Source organism: Carcharhinus amblyrhynchos, chromosome 10 (assembly GCF_965287045.1).
Source record: "Carcharhinus amblyrhynchos chromosome 10, sCarAmb.v2.hapA, whole genome shotgun sequence".
Classification (NCBI taxonomy): Eukaryota; Metazoa; Chordata; class Chondrichthyes; order Carcharhiniformes; family Carcharhinidae; genus Carcharhinus; species Carcharhinus amblyrhynchos.
In genome coordinates, this window is record NC_137333.1 from 93,963,006 (window position 1) to 93,977,532 (window position 14,527).

General features: G+C 41.0%; 1 protein-coding gene across 4 annotated transcripts in view; it reads left to right on the top strand.

Moving 5' to 3' along the window:
* nipa2 (NIPA magnesium transporter 2) overlaps positions 1-14,527 on the top strand; it is a 53,866-nt gene that overhangs the window by 16,195 nt on the left and 23,144 nt on the right. For 2 of the 4 annotated variants that reach the window (XM_080197617.1, XM_080197619.1), the window contains exon 2: positions 8,803-8,887. The exons of 1 other annotated variant lie outside the window; for it this stretch is intronic. The gene's annotated coding sequence lies outside the window, so the exon portion shown is untranslated. Of the gene's footprint in view, positions 1-8,802; positions 8,895-14,527 lie in introns of all 4 variants that reach the window. One more of the 4 variants, XM_080197618.1, reaches the window with a different exon arrangement.

Below are 14,527 nucleotides of genomic sequence, written 5' to 3' on the forward strand. Positions count from 1 at the left end.
TTTTTAAATAACTTGATGATAAGAGCAGGCTGAAGGGCTTATCCATCTAATTCTAATGTTTTTGTGATATAACAGAAGAATCCAGCTCCACAGTCACCTCAGCATGTGGGATCATTCCTCCTCCCACTCCCACCACCATTCAGGATGATTGGCTATGTGAAATTGCTCCTTAGTGTTAGGGGGGATGTCAGGTGGATTAGTGGGGTACATATCTGAGGTTATAGAGAGAGGGCCTTGCTGGGATTGTTGTCAGTGCAGGCATGATGGGCTGAATGGTGGCCTCTGGCACTGTGGGTATTCTATTATTAAACTGCTTTTTCTGAGTGAGGATTGTGCTTCAGCTGCTTTGAACTTTTAAGCTTTTCTCATTGAGTATTTAAAGCAACTGTTCACAATGTGGATTCTTTGAAGTGTCAACAGGTGGGAAAACAAAGTGAATCCCTTCCCACAAGTGAAATATCTAAACAGTTTCTCTCTCCACAGACCTGCTGAAATTTTCCAGCATTTTCTGTTTTGTTTCAGATTCCAGTATTTTGCTTTTGTCTTACAATCAATAGGATGATCGATTTGAATCACTTTCCATTGACTGTGAGGCGAATGAATTTCTCCCCATTCTGAATACATTGGTGTGTCAGTCAGTGGGGTGAGTCCCTTTCCACAATAGAGCTGGTGGGCAGTCACTCCCGCGTTGGGGAAAACTGCACGAGTTTCCAGCTCTGAGGGGCAATTGAATCTGTTCCCGTTGTCTCCACATTTACACTTTATTCAAGTGGACACTTTTGAATCTCACAGTCTGATGTTGCATTCATGTGACCTGCATGCAGTGTTTCTCACCACTGGTTTTAGCGTTATTTTGTTCACAGGTCGATGATATTCGCTGAATATGGTGACTCAGTTCTTGAAGCAATGTTGCTGGTTGTCTGTACGAACTCAGCTTGTTTTCCTGTAGATTGTTCTCTCTTCTGGTATTTATTCAATTCTCTTTTGAAAGCCAGAATTGTATCTTCCTTCACCCCGCACTCCATGCATTCCAGATCCTAACCACTCACTGCGCTTAAAAAAAAGACGAGAACTAAGCACAACACTTAAAGATACAATCTGACCAGAATCTCTGCAGTTTGATTGTGATGCGCCTGACTTGTATTCTACTGTTCTGGTTATTTAGTTCAAGATTCTATTAGCTTTGTTGATTGTTGCTCTGCATAGGCTGGATGTGCTGAACACAACTTCCAGGTTGCTGTCAACTGAGATGTGATAAGTGGAATGGGAGGAGACTCGTGGAGTTTAGCCACCAGCACAAACTGAATTTTTATTCTATATACTGTGTGTGTCATTTATTCACTGCAATAATGTATGCATTGCTCACCTTTCCTTCCTCTTTTTGTCTTGTCCTTTTCACAGTCAAATTTAATCTGCCATTTTACACTTATCCCTCATCTTTCTTTAGTGGTGTTAAGATGGCTTTCTTTGATTTTGTGCCTTTTTTAACCTATGTGCATTGAGCTTCTCAATCCAGGTCATCAATGTGTATTAGAAACTTGGGTTTCTTTACACCTAACGAGGCTTCCTCATAGAACCTTACACTGTGGATCAGATATGAGACAAAGAACAAGTAACATGTTATTTCCATGACAAATATGGAACAGGGATCAGCTCATGTGTTGTATCTCAGTTGCAGATACCAAAAGCTGGGCTTTTGAGTACAAATCAGCCCATAACTGAAGGACAGTTGCGTGCCTTTATTGATCCTGATTATACTCCAGCGAAGGAGTGGATGGAAGAGCCATCCAATGGATGAAACATCTGATTTCTCTGTGGTTCTGACTATCTGTACCAAAGTGAAACCAAGTCCTTCAGAACAAAAATCTTTAATATAGATTAGAGTCATAGTCTTCCACAGCAAATGGAAATGAACTGGAACTTGCTGCCTGTGAGGATGGTAAAATCAGAAACAATCATTGATTTGAAAAGGAAATTGGATGGGCTTATCCATCATGGTATTAACTACATTTAAAATAACTCTCAAGCAACTGGTAAGGGACTGTGTCAACGTGGATGTAGAACTGGCTGAGTGACAGGAAGTGGAGACTAGTGGATTTTTTTCAGGTTGGAGGAAGGTTTGTAATGGAGCACCCCAAGTGTCAATATTGGGACCCTTGCTTTTTCTGATATAAATGATCCTTGATGTACAGTGAACAATTTCAAAATGCGCCGCTGATACAAAACTTGGAAGCATTGTAAACTTTGAGGCGGAAACTGTAGGAACTTCGAAGGATGCGGATAAGTTTGTGGAATGGGTGATGAGTTGTTGGCAGATGAAGCTCAATGCAGAGAAATGTGAAGTGATTCCTTTTGATAGGAAGAACATGGAGAGTACAGGAGCAGAGGAACCTGGACGTATATGTGCATAAGTCATTAAAAGTGGCTGGACAGGTTGAGAGGGCAGTTAAAGCATGCCATTAATAGGGGTATAGAATACAAGAACAACGAGGTTATACTAAACCTGCATAAGACACTAATTAAACCCCAGCTAGAATATTGTGTGCAATGCTTGGCACAACATTTTAAGAAGGATGTGAAAATCTTGGCGAGAGTGTAGAAGAGGTTTATAATAATTATTCCAGGGGTGGGTACATTCAGTTCTGAAGGTTGGGATACTCTCCTTGAAGGAAAACAAGCTGAGATGAGATTTGATCAAAGTATTCAAAATCACAAGAGGCCTGTTTAGGAAACTGTATCTAGTGACAGGAGGATCAAAAACCAGAGTGCATAGATTTAAGGTAATTGGTAAAAGAAGCAAAAGCAGTATGAGGAAAATAATTTTTCACACAGCACTCGGTTAGGGTCTGGAATGCTCTGCCTGAGTGTGTGGTGGAGGCACGTTCAATCAAGGCATTCGAGAGGGAATTAAATGAATATTTGAAAATAAAAAGGTTTTGGGGAGAAGGCAGGAGAATATTGCTTGGTGAAATGCTCATTCGGAAAGCCAATGCAGACACAATGGGCTGAATGGCCTCCTGCACTGAAACGATTCTGTGATTCTGATCACAGGATGCCACTTTCAATCAGTTATTTTTGACTTAGGCAGGAAAGTGGTACCCTTCACCTCAGTGCTTCCAGGAGGATCAAAGGATGAATCAAGCCTTCAGAGGGCTGGGGAAATGGAAATCCACTAAGAATGCAGCAGGTACAATTGAAGAAGCACTTGCAGTACTTCTAATGGATTGCTAGAATCTGTCACCAAGATCGTTGGAGAGTCTTTTGATTGAGAAAATTGATTGGAAGATACGCTTTACTGGCTCTACTGCTGGAATCTGAAAAAAAATGCTAGAAAATCTCAGCAGGTCTGACAGCATCTTTCATAGAATCCATACAATGCAGAAGGCAGCCATTTGGCCCATCGAGCCTACACCAACAACAATCCCACTAAGGCCCTATCCCTGTAAACCAATGTATTTACTCTGCCAATCCTACTGAAACTAAGGGTCAATTAATGATGGCCAATCTACTTAGTCCACACATCTTTTGACTGAGAGAGGAAACCGGAGCACTCGGAGGAAACCTACAGAGACACAGGAAGAATGTGTGCAAACTCCACACACACAGTTACCTGAGGCCGGAATTGAACCAGGGTCCCTGGTGCTGAGAGGCAGCAACATCAACCACTGTGCCACCATGCTACACTCTTGGGCAGAAGCACTTATTGGTGAGAAGATCTTAGGTCTGGATTTTTGTCACTCGTAAACATTGGAAAGAAGTATAAGAAGTTCAGTCTTTGTGCATTGCTACTGTGACCATAGGCATAACAAAACTAAGAAATGATTGATCGGCCTGAAAGACTGAGAATGAACATATTTTAAAGGAATTGTGTTCAGTAGCTCAAGTTCAGATGATGAATTGTCAAAGAATTTATATTACAGAATTTTCTTAGGTTAAACATACTTCAGGTTGCCCCTGTTAGAAACTGACCGTAAGTTCTTGTTTGGAATGACTGCTTTGTAGGTAAATAAGAACTAATAAGTGAATGGTAATTACCTGACTGTGGATTCAGTCTCAGCATTGGAATTGATGACCATATAGGATTTTCTTTTCCTTCATATTTGCCAGCAGTTTTGGTATTTTTCCCCAAAATCAGATGACAGGAAAAAAAATAGTACTGAGCAAGCTTTTCTATCAAAGCAGAGATCTCAATGCTAAATGTTGCTGGCAGCTGCTAACTTAGCTTGGATAAGATGCGGGTTGATAAAGGTGCAAGACCAGTGCTGGACTGATTTGATTGCAAGTTCAAATTGCACTTTAGGTGCTAATGCTGCTAACAAAGATTTGATGGTCGATTTTGGTCACTTGAGTTATTTGAGGGACAAGGCCTTTGACAAGGTAGGTTGTCGCATAAGATTAAATCTCAATGGATTCAGGGTGGGGTAGCTAAATGGATACAAAACCTGGCTTGGTGATGGAGGCCAGAGGGTGATTGTAGAGGGTTGTTTTTCAAACTGGAGACCTGTGAGCAGCGGTGTGCCTCAGGGATTGGTGCTAGGTGACAGTGATTTGTCATTTATATTAATGATTTGGATGAGAATTTAGGTATCATTACTAAGTTTGCAGATGACACCAATATTGGTGGCATAGTGGACAGTGAAGAAGGTAGTCTCCGATTGCAGTGGGATCTTGATCAATTGGGCCAGTGGGCTGACGAATGGCAGGTGGCATTTAATTTAGATAAATGTGAGGTTATGCATTTTGCTAGATTGAATCAGAGCAGGACTTGCTCAGTTCCTGGTAGGGCACTGGGGAGAGTTCCAGAACAGAGATCTCGGGTTACAGGTTCATAGCTCTTTGAAAGTGGACTCAAAGGTGGACAGAGTGGTGAAGGAGGCATTCAGCATGCTTGTTTCATTGGACAGAACATCGAATACGGAACTGGGATGTCTTGTTGAAGTTGTACAAGACATTGGTAAGACCACACTTCAAATATTGTGTACGGTTCTCGTCACCCTATTATAGAAAGGATATTATTAAACTAGAAAGAGTGCAGAAGAGATTTACCAGGATGCTACTTGATGGTTTGAGTTATAAGGAGAGGCTGGATAGACTAGTACTTTTTTCTCTGGAGCGTAGGGGGCTGAGGGGTGATCTTACAGAGGCCTGTAAAATAATGAGAGGCATAGATCAGCTAGATAGTCAATATCTTTTCAAAAAGGTAGGGGAGTCTAAAATTAGAGGGCATAGATTTAAAGTGAGAGGGGAGAGATACAAAACTGTCCAGAGCGGCAATTTTTTCACACACAGGGTGGTGAGTGTCAGGAACAAGCTGCCAGCGGTAGTAAGAGAGGTGGGTGCAATTTGCTGTTTAAAAAGCATTTAGATAGTTACATGGATACAATGGGTGTAGAGGGATATGGGCCAAATGCAGGTAATTGGGGACTAGCTTAGGCATTTTAAAAAGGGCAGCATGGACAAGTTGGGCTGAAGGGCCTGTTTTCGTGCTGTAAACCTCTGACTCTTATGACTGACAACATGTGTGTCCCTCGATGATGCCTTCTCATTTCTTTGGCCAGTTGAACAGGATCAGTTTGAACTTGCCACAACATGCTTCAAGAAGAAGTGACTTGCAACATTTATGTTGCTTTTACGTTGAGAGTGCTGTCACTTTAGATAGTAATGGTCTCCTGCTGTGAACGGAACTTACCAGTATAAATGTGACCTGATTCAACAATGACCATCTCCTGGGGCTCTGTGCTGGCAGGTTCATTGCTTCATGTTCATGAACAGGACATGCTCAGCATCAAATTCCTAGTGGGGCTGCTACTCGCTGTTCATGATGCAATGTTCCTCCTGAACAGATCTTTGGACACATGCAGAGATCGGAATAAAGAAGGAGAAAGGCATGTGTTGCTTTGGCATAAGTGCTTGTACCTGCTCTTGCTGAGCTTAAAAGGTAAAAGTTGTCTCAGGCTGTCTGCTTCAATAAAACATAACTAGATTTCTAGTGTTCTTCAGTTCCTGTGATCATCTTGCTGTTGCTGTGGTCTCTCCAATGCTGTACCTCCAAAACACGAGATGACAGTTGTATTAACATAACTAAAGCAAAAGGCTGCTTTTGAAATAATAGCAGCAAGAATACCCTGAAGGAAAAACAGTCTGAAAGCTGTTCCAAAGCAGTGGTATTTTGCATGGTAAGGGGAGCAGTCATTTGGATAATGTCCTAATGTTTTGACAACCTTAGATATCTTTACGATTTTTTTTAGGACACTGCCCTAGTTTCTGAAAATACTGTGAATCAGAGAATGAACAACACCTGCATGGATTTGATTGAAGAACTGTTGAGGGCACATTGTAAAAATCTGAAACAGATGACAGATGTAAATAAGTTCTGAATAAACATGCATGAGTTACCATTGATGTCTGAAGAATATTGCATTGTTTATTACAGGAGATTATCGCTTAGTGAACTGTGAATGAGTTCCAATGCAGTGTAAAAAATCATAGTTAATAACTCATCATTAAATCCGAGCGAGTGCAGAAAAATATGTTTATATAATAGCACTAATCAACAAGCTTATGATGCTGCAAATGTAATGGGGTAGATGATAGAGCGAAGGTTGAGTGAGGCAGTCCACCTCCTTTTGACTTGGAGACATCCGTTACTTGCGTAACAATCTGAGCGTGAAGCTCTCATCTTTTCCCAGGACACATATTGTGATTTGTCTTTGCTGCTGTATACTTTCCTCATCACTGCCGATCAAATACCTCACACTGGAAGAAAATCATTTCTTTAAATAATAAAAATGTTGATAGTTTTTTTCCAAAGATTTATATATAGCAGTTGACTGTCTGAATGGGTGGTAGAGACAGAAATCTCAGTACGTTTTAAAATGTCGAAGACTGCAACAAGGCTCAGCACTAAGTGAGATTAGGTTGGATAGCCCCTTCTTGGCTGGCACAAACACGATGGACTGAATGTTGTGTATATTTCTATACATGATGGGCCGAATAGACTCCTGTGGAGTATATTTCTATAATTAACAAAAATAAACACACAGCTCTGGTTAACAAATTTTAAAATGGAAATCTGTAAGTGGGACAAAGTTATGTCAAGCGTTGTCTGAAGTCAGCAGAGACTGAAAGCAGGGAAGAGCAAAAACTCAAGAGTGACCAAAGACTGCACACATGTAGTATATTATCAGGGGATATAGGTGTTCAGTCCTCCTCCACCTGTACAATGGTTAAAGTCTAGGTGAGCAGTTTAACTTACCTGTAAATATAGGATTCAAACACAAGTCCAGCCAGTAAGATAAAAGCAAGTTACTGGGTGCTGGAATCTGAAACATAAATCTGCGTTTTTTTTTCAGCATTTTCTGTTTAGCAGCATCTATGGACAGAGAAACAGAGTTAAGGTATTGAGATCCTATGACTCTTCAGAACTCTGAGGAAGAATCGTACGGGCTCAAAACTTTAACTCCTTCCTCACACTACAGATGGTGCTAGACTGGAGTATTTCCAGCACTTTCTGTTTTTGTTTCATAAGCCAGACACAGTGAATGAGTGTAATATCTAATTTGGGGAGCACAATAAATACTTTTTGGAAAAATACATGTACTGTAAGTATCAAATGTATCGTAATTTGAGTATTTAATTGTATCCGGTGATGAGCATTAATGGGTAATTCACTTGGAGCACACTGGAACTGACTTTGGATAGGATGTTCATGCTAAAAGTGCTGTCTTTGTAAATAAAAGCTTAGGGTCCACTTCTATCTGTCTTCCTCTAACTATCTGGAACAGGAGAGAACCAAGCCTCTATGACAGAAGAGCAAAAGAGCTGTTCTTGAAATGTTGCTTTGGTCTTTTAAATTACAAAATTGAAAGGCTACAAAACAAACGTTATACATTACTGTTAGAATTTTGGAAAGTAGAATTAAATAATCCATGAATGCAGTAACTAACAGCAAAACTCAGCTTAGTTTATGGGCTATTGGCATTGAAAATTTATCTTCTTGGAAATGTGTGTGTGGAACAGAGAGAACTCAAGTCAAATAACTTAATGTTGTCTTGTTTCCAGTTGAAATCATTGGACAGCATTGTCATGCTAATAATAACATCTGTTCTCATTCAAATGATGGTATTGTCATGTTGTTCAACCTGTTACCATTAACACATTAAATCATATAACATTATTGCACTGAAGGACACCATTCAGCTATCAAATTTGCCTTGATTCTTTTGAAGAATAACCCAGTTAGTCCCATTTTCCTGCTGCTTCCCCATGTCCCTGCCAATTTTTTAAACTACGATTATTTATCTAATCTTTTGAATGCTACTGCTAAATCAATATCCACCACACCACCAGGAAATGCATTCAAAATCCTAACCCACCAATGCGTAAAAAATCCTTTACTCATGTTGCCTCCGGTTCTTTTGACAATTGTCTTAATTTTGTGCACTCTGATTACTGACCCTTTGCTGGAGTCTAAAATGCCTAACGTTTCCTCAAACGAACATTTAACAAGGCCGCAAGAGATTCATTTATGTGAAAAAAGATGTTCCATAGTTAGTGTGAAATCAGTCAGTTGAGCTGTACTTTTAGGGTTTATTAAACTTTAGTTTTGTGATAATGATTAGGACATATTTTGTGTGGTTTGAAATGTTGTGATGTTAACTTGAATTATGTTAACTTCAGATGAGGTTAACATCTGTAAAAACAACAGCGGCACAGTCAATGCTGTTTGCGGTTATTCTTGCCTATTCCTTTCTTGCTGTAAACAATTTACAAGTAAACAATTATCTTATTTTTTGCCAACAGATATATTGCACATTATTTATAAATGGAAGCCCAATGCATTTATTGAAAAGAGGAACTGCATGTTAACATTTTTCATCGAAGAAAGGTACAAGGTATTATACTTAGTTACTTAATCATTGCTTGCATTTTGTACAGCGTTAGTTTACCCTTTATATGTCAATGCCTTTTAGTTAATTGTGTCTAGCACGAGGTGAGAAGTATCATTCGGTCCATCATAATTAATTCAAAAACATGTCCTTGGGAGCAGTGTATAGGTACTCTTCTCCAGGCTTATCCTGTGATATCAACAACATTTGTGTCTCTGGGATTTAACAGGTTTTGGGTTGTAAGTTCTTCAGTTCTAATTCACATAAATTGTACAGTATTTCAAATACTCTTACCTGCACATTCTGTGTGAATACCATGTGAATACAAGTTTTGTGACGTTCTGACAGAAAATTGTTGCTTGGTATAGCTACAAAATAGCTGGTTATTTGAGCATATGAAAACAGTGAAACAAAGCAGACAAGCTGGCTCATCGAGCCTGTCCCACATAGTTGTATTACGTTTAAGCACCATGACTCCCACATCTCTCACCCACCAACAGCTGTGTAATCTCTCAAGAGAGATAAAAAGCCTCTCGGCTAATTCAGCAGAAAAGAATTGTAGATATCACTCTTCTGTTTGCCAGCCTACATTGGCTGTATCTAGCAGAGCTTTGAATTTAAAATGATCACCCTTGATTGCAAATGCCCCCACGTTTCTGAAGCCTCTTTCAGCTCTTCCCTGTGTTTCCCCCAATTCTGAGCTGATCCCTGTTTGTGATTTTTTTTCTTGCTTCACCATATTGGTGCCTGAGCCCAAAACTCTGGAATTCCCTCCTTTAAACCTCTCTCTCCTTTAAAACTCTCCTTAAAACCTACTACTTTTGCTTTTGGCCATCTGTCCCAACATCTGCTTAATATGGCTCGGTGTCAAAATTTGTTTGATATCACTCCGGTGAAGTGCCTTCAGATGTTTTACTACGTTAAAGGTACTATGAAAATGAAAATTATCAGTGGCAATTCCTCTTCAGCCCCAATGGCAATTGAAATAAATTTCAGGAAACCACATTGACCGAGAGACATACATCTTTTGTGTGTCGTGATATCAGCCTCAGCAGAGAACTGATATTCCTTTTGAATGTGTGCAATTCATCTGCATAAGCAAGTCAGTTCTTCCAGCGGTTGATAGCCCTCTGTAAAAAAAAAAGACATTTGGCATCTAGGCTGGATCTGTGCTTATGTATTTGTGCATGTTCCTTATTTTTTTCCTGGTTTATCTGATACTATTTGCTATTCATACAGCCACCGTCTGATTTCTCCTTTGAATTCTTTGTTGGGAGTCTTTATATCTCCCATTATTTGAGGGCATCAGTATTAGACCCAGTATTCTAGATCAGGCCTCGCCAAGGTCTTGTACAAGGACTCACCTTTTGTTTTATATGGAATTGTCTTCATAATCTTTATAATATGACCCAGTACTCTTCATCCTTCAATATGTCCTTGCAGCAATATTCATGAATCTTAAAAGACTCATGCAGTAAGTATAACACTTTCAGATTTCAGTTCAGAGCACTATATGATGTATGAATGCCTGCCATTGGCCCTACCCATGTGATTATTCAAATCACATTATTTAAGAAAAAGCAACAAATATTTGACAAGCTATGCATTTGAAAAACCTTAAGCCAGATACCAAATTTGGTCAATGATCAGAGCATTGGGCAACTTAGTGGGTTGCAATATATCATCAACTTGGACTGTTATCAGCAGTCAACCTATACAAATGAATTGCATTTAGGAAAATAATTGTTTCTCATAATACAAAGGCTAATGTAGAATATCTGTTAGTGTTGTGCTATAGCTTCACATGTTTCTTATTCATGGTACCAGTGAAAGCACTAGTTTTCCAATGGGGCACAGTGGACTTCAGTAAATGTTTAAAAGCAAATTACTGCGGATGCTGGAATCTGAAACCAAAAGAGAAATTGCTGGAAAATCCCAGCTACCCTCTATCCTCCACACTTTCTGTTCTCTCTATGGACTGACATTAGCACTTCTTTGACAAAGGGTGGTCTGGACTGGAAATGTCAGTTCTTTTTTCTCCTCACAGATGCTGCCAGACCTGCTGAGATTTTCCAGCATTTTCTCTTTTAGTAAATGTTTATTTAATGCAGACAGCTCATGTGTAATGCAGATAACATACAGCTATAAAATTTAGTCCTTAGCTTCTCCCGTGGAATTATAAACCTTTTAGCTCTGGTGGGGGGTGTTATACACTTGCCAGATTGTCCTTTGCACTGACTCGAGCCATGCAGTCACAGCCCCTGTAAACCTGCCAGTATGTTTTTTTTGTCACAGCTGACCTCTTTCTTCCACGCAATTCTCCCTTTTGAAGGGGAGTTAGTACCTGCATCCAAATTGAAAGCGTGGCTTTTTTTGCATTCAGGCATTTAATCCAACATAGGCTAATATCAAACCAATATTTTTTAAAAAGCGTCTCAGCACACTCAAGAGAATCTCCAATCTGTGCTTGACACCTTCACAGAAGCAAGTCTTGGCATCAACGTCATGAAGACTCAAGTCCTTTACCAACCCATCCCAAAGCAAAATACGGCCTCTCCCTTCAACTAGGTCAAAGAAGTACTCCCAAACATGAAACATTCCCTCTATCTGGAGAGCCACTTCTAATCTAAGAACATAAGAAATAGGAGCAGGAGTAGGCCATCTAGCCCTTCGAGCCTGCCCCGCCATTCAATAAGATCATGGCTGATCTGTCGTGGCTCAGTTCCACTTTCCCGCCCTCTCCCCATAACCCTTAATCCCCTCTCTTATCAAGAACCCATCAACCCGCTTCTTAAAAATATTTAGCGAGGCAGCCTCCACCACTTCAACGGGCAGAGAATTCCAGAGATTCACCACCCTTTGAGTGAAGAAGTTCCTCCTCAACTCCGTTCTAAACCGCCTCCCCTTTATCTTGAGGCTGTGCCCCCTAGTCCTACTGTCTTTTTTGAGCGGGAAGAGTCTCTCCACCTCTATCCTATCCATCCCATTCATCATCTTATACGTCTCAATGAGATCTCCCCTCATTCTTCTAAACTCTAACGAGTACAAGCCCAGTTTATTCAGCCTCTCCTCATAGCTCAATCCCCTCAACTCCGGTATCAGCCTAGTAAACCTCCTCTGCACTCCCTCCAGGGCTAAAATATCCTTGCGCAGGTGCGGCGCCCAAAACTGCACACAGTACTCCAGCTGCGGCCTCACCAATGCCCTATACAGCTGCAGCAAGACCTCCCTACTTTTATATTCAATCCCCCTCGCTATGAAGGCCAGCATCCCATTCGCCTTCCTGACCACCTGCTGCACCTGCAAGCTGGGTTTTTGCGACTCATGCACAAGGACTAAGGATGACATCAGTGTGAAGATCCAAATTCCTATCCAATCCATGAGCGCCACCTTCAAACTAGTAAGGATGAGAATCTTCGATGATAGCTACATTCGTGCTGACACCAAGATCCTACTGCACAAGGCAGTCCATCTAATTCATAATACACTCAGAAACTTGGACTACTTACAGACGCCACCTCTGGAGAGGTACCATCAACGCTGTTTGAAATGGACTCCTGCATCACCTGGGAGGACAGGCGTACTAAAATCAGTGCCCTTAAAGAAGCCAAGAGTTCCAGCATTGTGGCCATGATCATCCAAAACCACCTCTGCTGGGCCGGCCGTGTGCTTAGGATGTCAGAGTCCACACTACCAAAACAAGTCGCCTTCACCCAGCTTAAGGAAGGCTTCTGAACAAGAAGACGAAGGAAGCGCTTTATAGACACCCTGAAGGCTCATGTCAAGAAATGCAACATAGATGTCAATATCTAGGAGACCCTTGCTCAGAAGAGATCTATTTAGACGAAACTTCCTGATTTAAGGGACACCCAATGGCAAAAAGCCCGAAAAAGGAGGCTGAAAAAGGAATCCCAAGGACTGAACTACCTCCCAGAAACACCTATCAAGAGTTCAGTCAAAGATGTGACTGTAGGATCGGGCTCATCGGCCACGCAAAGACCCACTGAATCCATGACCAGTAACACGGAGTTCCTTGGCTGGACAACAGTACTCATTAGCAAGTGACTTCTGAAGAAGATTTAAAAAAAGCACCAAAGTTTATGGCCCAGTTTAGCTTTACTTCAGTTATAGAAGGGATCATTAGGGACACCCCTATCATAGACAGAGTAGTTATAAGGAACTCTCAATTATTTTAGAAGGTCACATCTTGTCAGCCTGGTTAATTTTTTCAACTGTATGAAGATAACCTGAGAAACACAGTAAATCTGGATTTTCAGGAGCTGCCATGTAATAGACTAAGTTTGAAGATGGAGATCTAACTAATAGAGGGCAGACCTCAAGGTAAATTAGTCAAGTTCCACAGGATTGCTACCATTGTGTTGCATAGTCTGCATAAATGATCTGAATGAAGATGATGTGGGAACTGAGTGAATTTGTGGAAGGCCCAAGATTTTTTTTTAGTGTTAGAATCCTAGATGAAGAAAGATAACAATCAGATTGAAGTGGCAATGGGGGGAGTATGTCTATGTGCTGTATATTTAGAGTCATTAGTGTCATAGAGGTTTACAGCATGGAAACAGGCCCTTTGGCCCAATTTGTCCATGCTGCCCCTTTTTTAAAACCCCTGAGCTAATCCCAATTGTCCACATTTGGCCCATATCCCTCTATACCCATCCTACCCATGTAACTGCTTAAACGCTTCTCAAAAGACAAAATCGAACCTGCCTTTTCTATCTCTGGCAGCTTGTTCCAGACACTTCTCACCCTGGTGTGAAAAAATTGCCCCTCTGGACACTTCTGTATCTCTCCCCTCTCACCTTAAGCCTTTGCCCTCTAGCTTTAGACTCTTTGGGAAAAGATATTGAGCACCTAGCTGATCTATGCTCCTCCTTATTTTATAGACCTCTATAAGACCACCTCTAAGCCCCCTATGCTTGAGAATCTATCCAGCCTTTCCTTATAACTCAAACCATTAAGTCCCGGTAGCATCCTAGTAAATCTTTTCTGCACTCTTTCTAGTGTAGTAGTATCCTTTCTATAATAGGGTGACCAGAACTGTACACACTATTCCAAGTGTGGCCTTACCAATGTCAGGTAAAGTTTACTTATTAGTCACACGTAAGGCATACGTTCACACTGCAATGAAGTTGCTGTGAAATTCCCCTCAGTGCCACAGTCTGGCGCCTGTTCAGGTCAATGCACCTAACCAGCACATCTTTCAGAACGTGGGAAGAAATTGGAGCACCCAGAGGAAATCCATGCAGACACGGGGAGAACGTGCAAATTCTACACACAGTGACCCAAGCTGGGAATTGAACCTGGATCCCTGGTGCTGTGAAACAGCAGTGCTTGCTACTGTGCTGCCAATATCTTGTACAATTTCAGCCAGATATCTCAACTCTTGTGTTCAGCGTTCTGACCAATGAAACCAAGCATGCCAAATGCCTGCCTAATATAGAAGCCAACAAATGATTCTTGAGTAATAAAACTCTATCCACCTGTGACTCTACTTTCAAGGAACTGTGAACCTGTACCCCTAGATCTCTTCGTTCTACAACTCTCCCTACACCCTACCACTAACTGAGTAAGTCCTCCCCTGGTTCGAATGACCAAAGTGCATCACCATGCATTTATCTAAA